This window comes from Copadichromis virginalis, linkage group LG7 (assembly GCF_057382275.1).
Source record: "Copadichromis virginalis isolate Kocher_CV1m ecotype Utaka linkage group LG7, C_Virginalis_male_GT1.1, whole genome shotgun sequence".
In the NCBI taxonomy this organism is placed as follows: domain Eukaryota; kingdom Metazoa; phylum Chordata; class Actinopteri; order Cichliformes; family Cichlidae; genus Copadichromis; species Copadichromis virginalis.
Window position 1 is genome coordinate 61,698,919 of NC_140624.1, and position 11,978 is coordinate 61,710,896.

At 40.7% G+C, this 11,978-nt stretch overlaps 1 long non-coding RNA gene across 1 annotated transcript; it reads right to left on the bottom strand.

Moving 5' to 3' along the window:
- Positions 1–902: 902 nt before the first annotated feature.
- LOC146706438 (uncharacterized) lies at positions 903–3,443 on the bottom strand. The gene is made up of 2 exons (XR_014921548.1): positions 2,929–3,443; positions 903–1,051 (listed from the first exon to the last, which is right to left on the bottom strand). It is a non-coding gene; the product is annotated as an uncharacterized LOC146706438 (long non-coding RNA).
- Between the last annotated feature and the right edge of the window lie 8,535 nt (positions 3,444–11,978).

The following is an 11,978-nucleotide window of genomic DNA, read 5'->3' on the forward strand; positions in this document are numbered from 1 at the left end:
GGGGGGGGGGGGGGATGACTGTACTGCAGTGGCCCTGAGAGGCCAAATGCAAACCATCAAAAAGGAAAGTTATGAGTTTAATGTTAAAATACGAGAGCTTTTCTCTCGTATCTGTCCTGATACTGCTATTTCATCTGCTATAAACAATAACCATACACTATTATTGCAATCTATACTACAGCTCAAAAGTCTGTAGAGAATTAGAAATGTCTTATTTTCTGACAACAGTAAAAATCGTTTAGAAGTTTTACTAAATTAATCAGAAGCGTAAAGAAATATAAATAATTAATGGTAACATTTATCATAAATCACAAATGAGATTTAGTGGAATATCTACTTAGTGTTGTTGAGACTCTCCAATTCTTTTTGTCTCGGTAGAGATCACACAGAGATGTTTCCAAATTTCACACAATCCTTTTATTACCCATTTTCCTTACAGATGCATCTGGAGATCAGCACACTGCATCCTGTGCAGTCCTACTCTAAAGGCTGATCTGAAGAGTTTCACACAACAGCTACAGTTATAGTCTCTGGTCTCCAATTTCTACAGTAAATCCCCCACAATGGAAAAACACTGGTAAAGTGGCCTGGGGTGCTGACACCCTGACCCCCATCTCCTTTTAAGGTAATGTACATTGGCAATTGTCTGCCCCTCACCCTCAGTAAATCTTGCTACTGTCCTGTGTTTGGGGTTAATTGCCCCACTTCCCTGCACCCCAGTTCTTTGTTCCCATCCCAGGACTATTTTCTATTTTCTAATCTTAAATCCTATAAACAACAAAATCATACTACGACACACACTAATAAACTACATTCACTATGACCTCAATACCTATTAGACAGTCCATTATTTCTACAGTGTACTGTTATGAAAACAACAGAATGATGATGAGACACTGTGGTAAAGTCTTACAGGTATATTTGCAGATAGTTATCAATACAGGATAAACACTGTGGGCTCCAGGAGACGGGGCAGAGGTAGGGAAGGTTGTCTGGAGGCACACTCAGACACTGTCACAGAAGGTCATGGAGATCCGTAACACTGAAACGTCTGCACAGAAACAAAGAGTGAGCAACCCATCTTGCCTCAATGATTACCGCCCAGTAGCACTCACCCCCATCATCACTAAGTGCTTAGAGCGACTGGTCCTAGCACACTTCAAATCCTGTCTCCCCCCCACCCTGGACCCCCACCAATTCGCATACCGCCGGAACAGGAGCACAGAGGATGCAGTCTCCATCGCAATGCACTCTGTCCTCTCACACCTGGACAACAACAACACCTACGCCAGAATGCTGTTTATAGACTTCAGTTCAGCATTCAATACAATCCACCCCTCACAACTCATCAGGAAACTGACAGACCTGGGTATCAGTTCCCTCATCTGCAAATGGTTACTGGACTTCCTGACCAACCGCCCCCAACATGTCCGGCTGGATAACCGCTGCTCATCTACCATCACAATGAACACCGGTGTACCACAAGGCTGTGTGATGAGCCCTTTCCTCTACTCCCTCTTCACCCACGACTGCAGACCTGCTGATGGTTCCAACACCATCATTAAGTTTGCAGATGACACCACGGTGATTGGCCTCATCAGTGACAACGATGAGGCCGCCTACAGGGAGGAGGTGGATCGTCTGGCTGAGTGGTGCGACAGAAACAACCTGCTGCTTAACACCGAGAAGACCAAGGAGCTCATCGTGGACTACAGGAGGAATGCTGACCCACATCCACCCATCCACATTAAGGGGACGGCTGTGGAGCGTGTGAGCAGCTTCAAGTTCCTGGGAGTCCACATCTCCGAGGATCTCACCTGGACGACCAACTGCTCCAAGCTGGTCAAGAAGGCTCACCAGCGCCTCTTCTTCTTGAGGACTCTGAGGAAGAACCACCTGTCCTCAGACATCCTGGTGAACTTCTATCGCTGCACCATCGAGAGCATCCTGACCAACTGTATAACAGTCTGGTACGGGAACTGCTCTGCCTCGGACCGGAAGGCGTTGCAGAGGGTCGTGAAAACTGCCCAGCGCATCGCCGGAGCACCACTTCCTGCCATAAAAGACATCTACAGGAAGCGGTGTCTGAAAAGGGCTGGGAAAATCATCAAAGACCCCAGTCACCCATCACATGGACTCTTCACCCTCCTGCCCTCTGGGAGGCGCCACAGGAGCCTCCGGACTAAGACCACCAGGTACCGGAACAGCTTCTTCCCCACAGCTGTCAGACTCCTGAACTCTGCCTCCTGACATCTGACCCACGTTAAACTCATGGACTGAACATACACACACCCACAATGGACAACTGTACCCTCAAACACAATAATAACATGGACTGAACCACCACTCACAACCACTAGCACTTTATACAGCCTCTGTAGAAACTATCTACACCCTCACTTATCTTAACTGCACTACTGTATAGCTCTGTGTAAATAATCATTCTGTACATTCGATAATTTTTAATCCTACAACTGTTTACAACTTGCATAGTTCCCATTTCTGTATAGCTGTATATCCCAGATTCTGTAAAGTTATTTATTTCATATTCTGTATAGTTTTTCATATTTATATCCTGTTCATATCCTGTACATAGCTTGTACTCACTACAGCCTGTACATACTTATAGTTATAGAATATTCACAACATACTTCATACCGTGTACATTATAACATACCATAATAGACCCATTTCTGTAATATACTCACATATCTATATTATTGCTAATATATATTGTAATATATCTATATCACTAAAGCACTTCTGGATGGATGCAAACTGCATTTCGTTGCCCTGTACCTGTGCATGTGCAATGACAATAAAGTTGAATTCTATTCTATTCTATTCTATTCTATTCTATTCTATTCTATTCAATTCAAAGGCAAGAACTGATGGAAAATGTGACATGACTGTGGCATAATACGTTACCTTGGTACTGCAATGATCTGGTTGTTTAGAAGCCAGCATGAAGACCTCGCGAGGAACAGGCGAGTAATCAGCTGATTGTTCACAAGTGACTGAGGGACGGGAAGATGGAGGAGCATCCCCTAAAAAAGACAAGCACACGGACAACAACACAGGCATACACCGAAAGAGGAGAGAGAAAGAAGCAGGCCAGCAAAAGAGAGCAAGGGAACCATGACATCTACTGAGGCCCATTTTTATTTGGTACATCGTATCACCAGATGTCAGTTTGTGATGTTAGATCCCAACTTGTCAGTCAAGAAATCTTTTTCCAAAGATATCAGCACAAACCAAAATCATTGTGTGGATTAAAAAGAGCAAATTGTTGAAGTTTGTGATGGATCACTCCATTTTCTGTTTGCACTTGTCAGATGTGTTGCAGGTATATAACCATGTGATCAGTCCATACAGCAGTGATCGTTACTACAAATGGGCCCATGTATAAGTGTGTAGATATTTCCTAATACATCATGGGTGATTTAACACAAATGATTCATTAAACACACATCTGTGTAAACATTACTGATAAATTTCATGTAATATTATGTTAAAGTAAATGTAAATTATTAATTAAAAGACGACTGTTTCAATCTGACCACAAACCTTTGAGCAGTAGTGTCACGCTTATCAGTGGCTCATGGTTGCTTAAGGCCTATGTCTGTACTTGACCACAGAGGCAGAGCATCATTCAACCTGCCAGCTGCCTATCTTGGGAGCTTTTCAAGGATGACAGACTCCACTTTCTCTGCAGCAAGACAGCTCATAACTTTTTTACAGTGTCTCCCTGTCCTCAGACTTCTATATATTCTTCTGTAATAGATAACTATACACTATCATTGCAATCAAGCTATACTACAGCTCAAAGGTTTGAAGTCAATTTTCACCTGGTTTATAACCATGTGATCTGTCCACACAGGAGTGATGGTTACTAAAAATGGGCCCATGTATAAGTGTGTAGACATTTCCTAATGCATCATGGGTGATTTAACATAAATGATTCATTAAACACACATCTGTGAAAACATTTCTGATAAACTTTGCCTAATTTTATGTTATAGCAAATATAATTTTAAAATTAAGACAAGAATGTTTGAAACTGACCACAAACTTTTGAGCAGTAGTGTGTGTTGTATGCATGTGTCTGTCTGTATCTGATCAGGATTTTGTCATCAGTGTCAACAAAACGCTCATTTTTTAGCTGTTTCTATCATCAAAATTGAGTTGGAGTGTTTTAACTCTGGTGGCAATCTCTCCCTAACAAGTCCACTTTATTGCGTGCTCATTTTCTCCTATTAGTTGCTCATACGTATATAATTAGGAAACATGCATTAAGTCAGTGGTCCTCAACCTTTTTTGCGCCACGGACCGGTTTATGCCCGACAATATTTTCACGGACCGGCCTTTAAGGTGTCGCGGATAAATACAACAAAATAAAACTAGTACCGGTACCGAAAAAAAGAAGATTTATTTATGACACACTTGAAAAGACCCAGGGACACCGAGTTAACGATAAAAACGATAACAAAATAACGCTGAATACCGATAAAAACCCTGAAAACCATACATTTCACACCTGAGCCTCAACTCTCGCGGCCTGGTACAAAACGACTCACGGACCGGCACCGGTCCGAGGCCCGGGGGTTGGGGACCGCTGCATTAAGTGCACTAATTTCTCACACTTATCAGTGGCTCATGGTTGCTTAAGGCCTATGTCTGTACTTGACCACAGAGGCAGAGCATCATTCAACCTGCCAGCTGCCTATCTTGGGAGCTTTTCAAGGATGACAGACTCCACTTTCTCTGCAGCAAGACAGCTCATAACTTTTTTACAGTGTCTCCCTGTCCTCAGACTTCTATATGTTCTTCTGTAATAGATAACTATACACTATCATTGCAATCTACACTACAGCTCAAAGGTTTGAAGTCAGTTTTCACCTGGTTTATAACCATGTGATCTGTCCACACAGCAGTGATGGTTACTAAAAATGGGCCCATGTATATGTGTGTAGACATTTCCTAATGCATCATGGGTGATTTAACATAAATGATTCATTAAACACACATCTGTGAAAACATTTCTGATCATTTTCATGTAATATTATGTTAAAAGTAAATGTAAATTATTAATTAAAAAGACGACAGTTTGAATCTGACCACAAACCTTTGAGCAGTAGTGTGTGTTGTATGCATGTGTCTGTCTGTATCTGATCAGGATTTTGTCATCAGTGTCAACAAAACGCTCATTTTTTAGCTGTTTCTATCATCAAAAATTGAGTTGGAGTGTTTTAACTCTGATGGCAATCTCTCCCTAACAAGTCCACTTTATTGCGTGCTCATTTTCTCCTATTAGTGGTTCATAGGAGTCTAACTAATGAACTGTATGCATGTTTCCTAATCTGTCACACTTATCAGTGGCTCATGGTTGCTTAAGGCCTATGTCTGTACTTGACCACAGAGGCAGAGCATCATTCAACCTGCCAGCTGCCTATCTTGGGAGCTTTTCAAGGATGACAGACTCCACTTTCTCTGCAGCAAGACAGCTCATAACTTTTTTACAGTGTCTCCCTGTCCTCGGACTTCTATATATTCTTCTGTAATAGATAACTATACACTATCATTGCAATCTACACTACAGCTCAAAGGTTTGAAGTCAATTTTCACCTGGTTTATAACCATGTGATCGGTCCACACAGGAGTGATCGTTACTAAAAATGGGCCCATGTATAAGTGTGTAGACATTTCCTAATGCATCATGGGTGATTTAACATAAATGATTCATTAAACACACATCTGTGAAAACATTTCTGATAAACTTTGCCTAATTTTATGTTATAGCAAATATAATTTTAAAATTAAAACAAGAATGTTTGAAACTGACCACAAACTTTTGAGCAGTAGTGTGTGTTGTATGCATGTGTCTGTCTGTATCTGATCAGGATTTTGTCATCAGTGTCAACAAAACGCTCATTTTTTAGCTGGTTCTATCATCAAAATTGAGTTGGAGTGTTTTAACTCTGGTGGCAATCTCTCCCTAACAAGTCCACTTTATTGCGTGCTCATTTTCTCCTATTAGTGGCTCATACGTATATAATTAGGAAACATGCATTAAGTCAGTGGTCCTCAACCTTTTTTGCGCCACGGACCGGTTTATGCCCGACAATATTTTCACGGACCGGCCTTTAAGGTGTCGCGGATAAATACAACAAAATAAAACTAGTACCGGTACCGGAAAAAAAGAAGATTTATTTATGACACACTTGAACAGACCCAGGGACACCGAGTTAACGATAAAAACGATAACAAAATAACGCTGAATACCGATAAAAACCCTGAAAACCATACATTTCACACCTGAGCCTCAACTCTCGCGGACCGGCACCTTTCCGAGGCCCGGGGGTTGGGGACCGCTGCATTAAGTGCACTAATTTCTCACACTTATCAGTGGCTCATGGTTGCTTAAGGCCTATGTCTGTACTTGACCACAGAGGCAGAGCATCATTCAACCTGCCAGCTGCCTATCTTGGGAGCTTTTCAAGGATGACAGACTCCACTTTCTCTGCAGCAAGACAGCTCATAACTTTTTTACAGTGTCTCCCTGTCCTCAGACTTCTATATATTCTTCTGTAATAGATAACTATACACTATCATTGCAATCTACACTACAGCTCAAACGTTTGAAGTCAATTTTCACCTGGTTTATAACCATGTGATCTGTCCACACAGCAGTGATGGCTACTAAAAATGGGCCCATGTATAAGTGTGTAGACATTTCCTAATGCATCATGGGTGATTTAACATAAATGATTCATTAAACACACATCTGTAAAAACATTTCTGATAAACTTTGCCTAATTTTATGTTATAGCAAATATAATTTTAAAATTAAAACAAGAATGTTTGAAACTGACCACAAACTTTTGAGCAGTAGTGTGTGTTGTATGCATGTGTCTGTCTGTATCTGATCAGGATTTTGTCATCAGTGTCAACAAAACGCTCATTTTTTAGCTGGTTCTATCATCAAAATTGAGTTGGAGTGTTTTAACTCTGATGGCAATCTCTCCCTAACAAGTCCACTTTATTGCGTGCTCATTTTCTCCTATTAGTGGCTCATACGTATATAATTAGGAAACATGCATTAAGTCAGCGGTCCTCAACCTTTTTTGCGCCACGGACCGGTTTATGCCCGACAATATTTTCATGGACCGGCCTTTAAGGTGTCGCGGATAAATACAACAAAATAAAACTAGTACCGGTACCGGAAAAAAAGAAGATTTATTCATAACACACTTGAAAAGACCCAGGGACACCGAGTTAACGATAAAAACGATAACAAAATAACGCTGAAAACCGATAAAAACCCTGAAAACCATACATTTCACACCTGAGCCTCAACTCTCGCGGCCTGGTACCAAACGACTCACGGACCAGCACCTTTCCGAGGCCCGGGGGTTGGGGACCGCTGCATTAAGTGCACTAATTTCTCACACTTATCAGTGGCTCATGGTTGCTTAAGGCCTATGTCTGTACTTGACCACAGAGGCAGAGCATCATTCAACCTGCCAGCTGCCTATCTTGGGAGCTTTTCAAGGATGACAGACTCCACTTTCTCTGCAGCAAGACAGCTCATAACTTTTTTACAGTGTCTCCCTGTCCTCGGACTTCTATATATTCTTCTGTAATAGATAACTATACACTATCATTGCAATCTACACTACAGCTCAAAGGTTTGAAGTCAATTTTCACCTGGTTTATAACCATGTGATCGGTCCACACAGGAGTGATCGTTACTAAAAATGGGCCCATGTATAAGTGTGTAGACATTTCCTAATGCATCATGGGTGATTTAACATAAATGATTCATTTAACACACATCTGTGAAAACATTTCTGATCATTTTCATGTAATATTATGTTAAAAGTAAATGTAAATTATTAATTAAAAAGACGACAGTTTGAATCTGACCACAAACCTTTGAGCAGTAGTGTGTGCTGTATGCATGTGTCTGTCTGTATCTGATCAGGATTTTGTCATCAGTGTCAACAAAACGCTCATTTTTTAGCTGTTTCTGTCATCAAAATTGAGTTGGAGTGTTTTAACACTGATGGCAATCTCTCCCTAACAAATCCACTTTATTGCGTGCTCATTTTCTCCTATTAGTGGTTCATAGGAGTCTAACTAATGAACTGTATGCATGTTTCCTAATCTGTCACACTTATCAGTGGCTCATGGTTGCTTAAGGCCTATGTCTGTACTTGACCACAGAGGCAGAGCATCATTCAACCTGCCAGCTGCCTATCTTGGGAGCTTTTCAAGGATGACAGACTCCACTTTCTCTGCAGCAAGACAGCTCATAACTTTTTTACAGTGTCTCCCTGTCCTCAGACTTCTATATATTCTTCTGTAATAGATAACTATACACTATCATTGCAATCAAGCTATACTACAGCTCAAACGTTTGAAGTCAATTTTCACCTGGTTTATAACCATGTGATCTGTCCACACAGGAGTGATGGTTACTAAAAATGGGCCCATGTATAAGTGTGTAGACATTTCCTAATGCATCATGGGTGATTTAACATAAATGATTCATTAAACACACATCTGTGAAAACATTTCTGATAAACTTTGCCTAATTTTATGTTATAGCAAATATAATTTTAAAATTAAAACAAGAATGTTTGAAACTGACCACAAACTTTTGAGCAGTAGTGTGTGTTGTATGCATGTGTCTGTCTGTATCTGATCAGGATTTTGTCATCAGTGTCAACAAAACGCTCATTTTTTAGCTGGTTCTATCATCAAAATTGAGTTGGAGTGTTTTAACTCTGATGGCAATCTCTCCCTAACAAGTCCACTTTATTGCGTGCTCATTTTCTCCTATTAGTGGCTCATACGTATATAATTAGGAAACATGCATTAAGTCAGTGGTCCTCAACCTTTTTTGCGCCACGGACCGGTTTATGCCCGACAATATTTTCACGGACCGGCCTTTAAGGTGTCGCGGATAAATACAACAAAATAAAACTAGTACCGGTACCGAAAAAAAGAAGATTTATTCATAACACACTTGAAAAGACCCAGGGACACCGAGTTAACGATAAAAACGATAACAAAATAACGCTGAAAACCGATAAAAACCCTGAAAACCATACATTTCACACCTGAGCCTCAACTCTCGCGGCCCGGTACCAAACGACTCACGGACCGGTACCGGTCCGAGGCCCGGGGGTTGGGGACCGCTGCATTAAGTGCACTAATTTCTCACACTTATCAGTGGCTCATGGTTGCTTAAGGCCTATGTCTGTACTTGACCACAGAGGCAGAGAATCATTCAACCTGCCAGCTGCCTATCTTGGGAGCTTTTCAAGGATGACAGACTCCACTTTCTCTGCAGCAAGACAGCTCATAACTTTTTTACAGTGTCTCCCTGTCCTCATACTTCTATATGTTCTTCTGTAATAGATAACTATACACTATCATTGCAGTCAATCTACACTACAGCTCAAAAGTTTGAAGTCAATTTTCACCTGTTTATAACCATGTGATCTGTCCACACAGCAGTGATGGTTACTAAAAATGGGCCCATGTATAAGTGTGTAGACATTTCCTAATGCATCATGGGTGATTCAACATAAATGATTCATTAAACACACATCTGTGAAAACATTTCTGATAATTTTCATGTAATATTATGTTAAAAGTAAATGTAAATTATTAATTAAAAGACAACTGTTTGAATCTGACCACAAACTTTTGAGCAGTAGTGTGTGCTGTATGCATGTGTCTGTCTGTATCTGACCAGGATTTTGTCATCAGTGTCAACAAAACGCTCATTTTTTTAGCTGTTTCTGTCATCAAAAATTGAGTTGGAGTGTTTTAACTCTGATGGCAATCTCTCCCTAACAAGTCCACTTTATTGCGTGCTCATTTTCTCCTATTAGTGGCTCATACGTACATAATTAGGAAACATGCATTAAGTCAGCGGTCCTCAACCTTTTTTGCGCCCGGTACTAGTTTTACAACAAAATAAAACTAGTACCGGTACCGAAAAAAAGAAGATTTATTCATAACACACTTGAAAAGACCCAGGGACACCGAGTTAACGATAAAACGATAACAAAATAACGCTGAAAACCGATAAAAACCCTGAAAACCATACATTTCACACCTGAGCCTCAACTCTCGCGGCCCGGTACCAAACGACTCACGGACCGGTACCGGTCCGAGGCCCGGGGGTTGGGGACCGCTGCATTAAGTGCACTAATTTCTCACACTTATCAGTGGCTCATGGTTGCTTAAGGCCTATGTCTGTACTTGACCACAGAGGCAGAGCATCATTCAACCTGCCAGCTGCCTATCTTGGGAGCTTTTCAAGGATGACAGACTCCACTTTCTCTGCAGCAAGACAGCTCATAACTTTTTTACAGTGTCTCCCTGTCCACAGACTGCTATATATTCTTCTGTAATAGATAACTATACACTATCATTGCAATCTACACTACAGCTCAAAAGTTTGAAGTCAATTTTCACCTGTTTATAACCATGTGATCTGTCCACACAGCAGTGATGGTTACTAAAAATGGGCCCATGTATAAGTGTGTAGACATTTCCTAATGCATCATGGGTGATTTAACATAAATGATTCATTAAACACACATCTGTGAAAACATTTCTGATAATTTTCATGTAATATTATGTTAAAAGTAAATGTAAATTATTAATTAAAAGACAACTGTTTGAAACTGACCACAAACTTTTGAGCAGTAGTGTGTGTTGTATGCATGTGTCTGTCTGTATCTGATCAGGATTTTGTCATCAGTGTCAACAAAACGCTCATTTTTTAGCTGGTTCTATCATCAAAATTGAGTTGGAGTGTTTTAACTCTGATGGCAATCTCTCCCTAACAAGTCCACTTTATTGCGTGCTCATTTTCTCCTATTAGTGGCTCATACGTATATAATTAGGAAACATGCATTAAGTCAGCGGTCCTCAACCTTTTTTGCGCCACGGACCGGTTTATGCCCGACAATATTTTCATGGACCGGCCTTTAAGGTGTCGCGGATAAATACAACAAAATAAAACTAGTACCGGTACCGGAAAAAAAGAAGATTTATTCATAACACACTTGAAAAGACCCAGGGACACCGAGTTAACGATAAAAACGATAACAAAATAACGCTGAAAACCGATAAAAACCCTGAAAACCATACATTTCACACCTGAGCCTCAACTCTCGCGGCCTGGTACCAAACGACTCACGGACCGGCACCTTTCCGAGGCCCGGGGGTTGGGGACCGCTGCATTAAGTGCACTAATTTCTCACACTTATCAGTGGCTCATGGTTGCTTAAGGCCTATGTCTGTACTTGACCACAGAGGCAGAGCATCATTCAACCTGCCAGCTGCCTATCTTGGGAGCTTTTCAAGGATGACAGACTCCACTTTCTCTGCAGCAAGACAGCTCATAACTTTTTTACAGTGTCTCCCTGTCCTCGGACTTCTATATATTCTTCTGTAATAGATAACTATACACTATCATTGCAATCTACACTACAGCTCAAAGGTTTGAAGTCAATTTTCACCTGGTTTATAACCATGTGATCGGTCCACACAGGAGTGATCGTTACTAAAAATGGGCCCATGTATAAGTGTGTAGACATTTCCTAATGCATCATGGGTGATTTAACATAAATGATTCATTTAACACACATCTGTGAAAACATTTCTGATCATTTTCATGTAATATTATGTTAAAAGTAAATGTAAATTATTAATTAAAAAGACGACAGTTTGAATCTGACCACAAACCTTTGAGCAGTAGTGTGTGCTGTATGCATGTGTCTGTCTGTATCTGATCAGGATTTTGTCATCAGTGTCAACAAAACGCTCATTTTTTAGCTGTTTCTGTCATCAAAATTGAGTTGGAGTGTTTTAACACTGATGGCAATCCCTCCCTAACAAATCCACTTTATTGCGTGCTCATTTTCTCCTATTAGTGGTTCATAGGAGTCTAA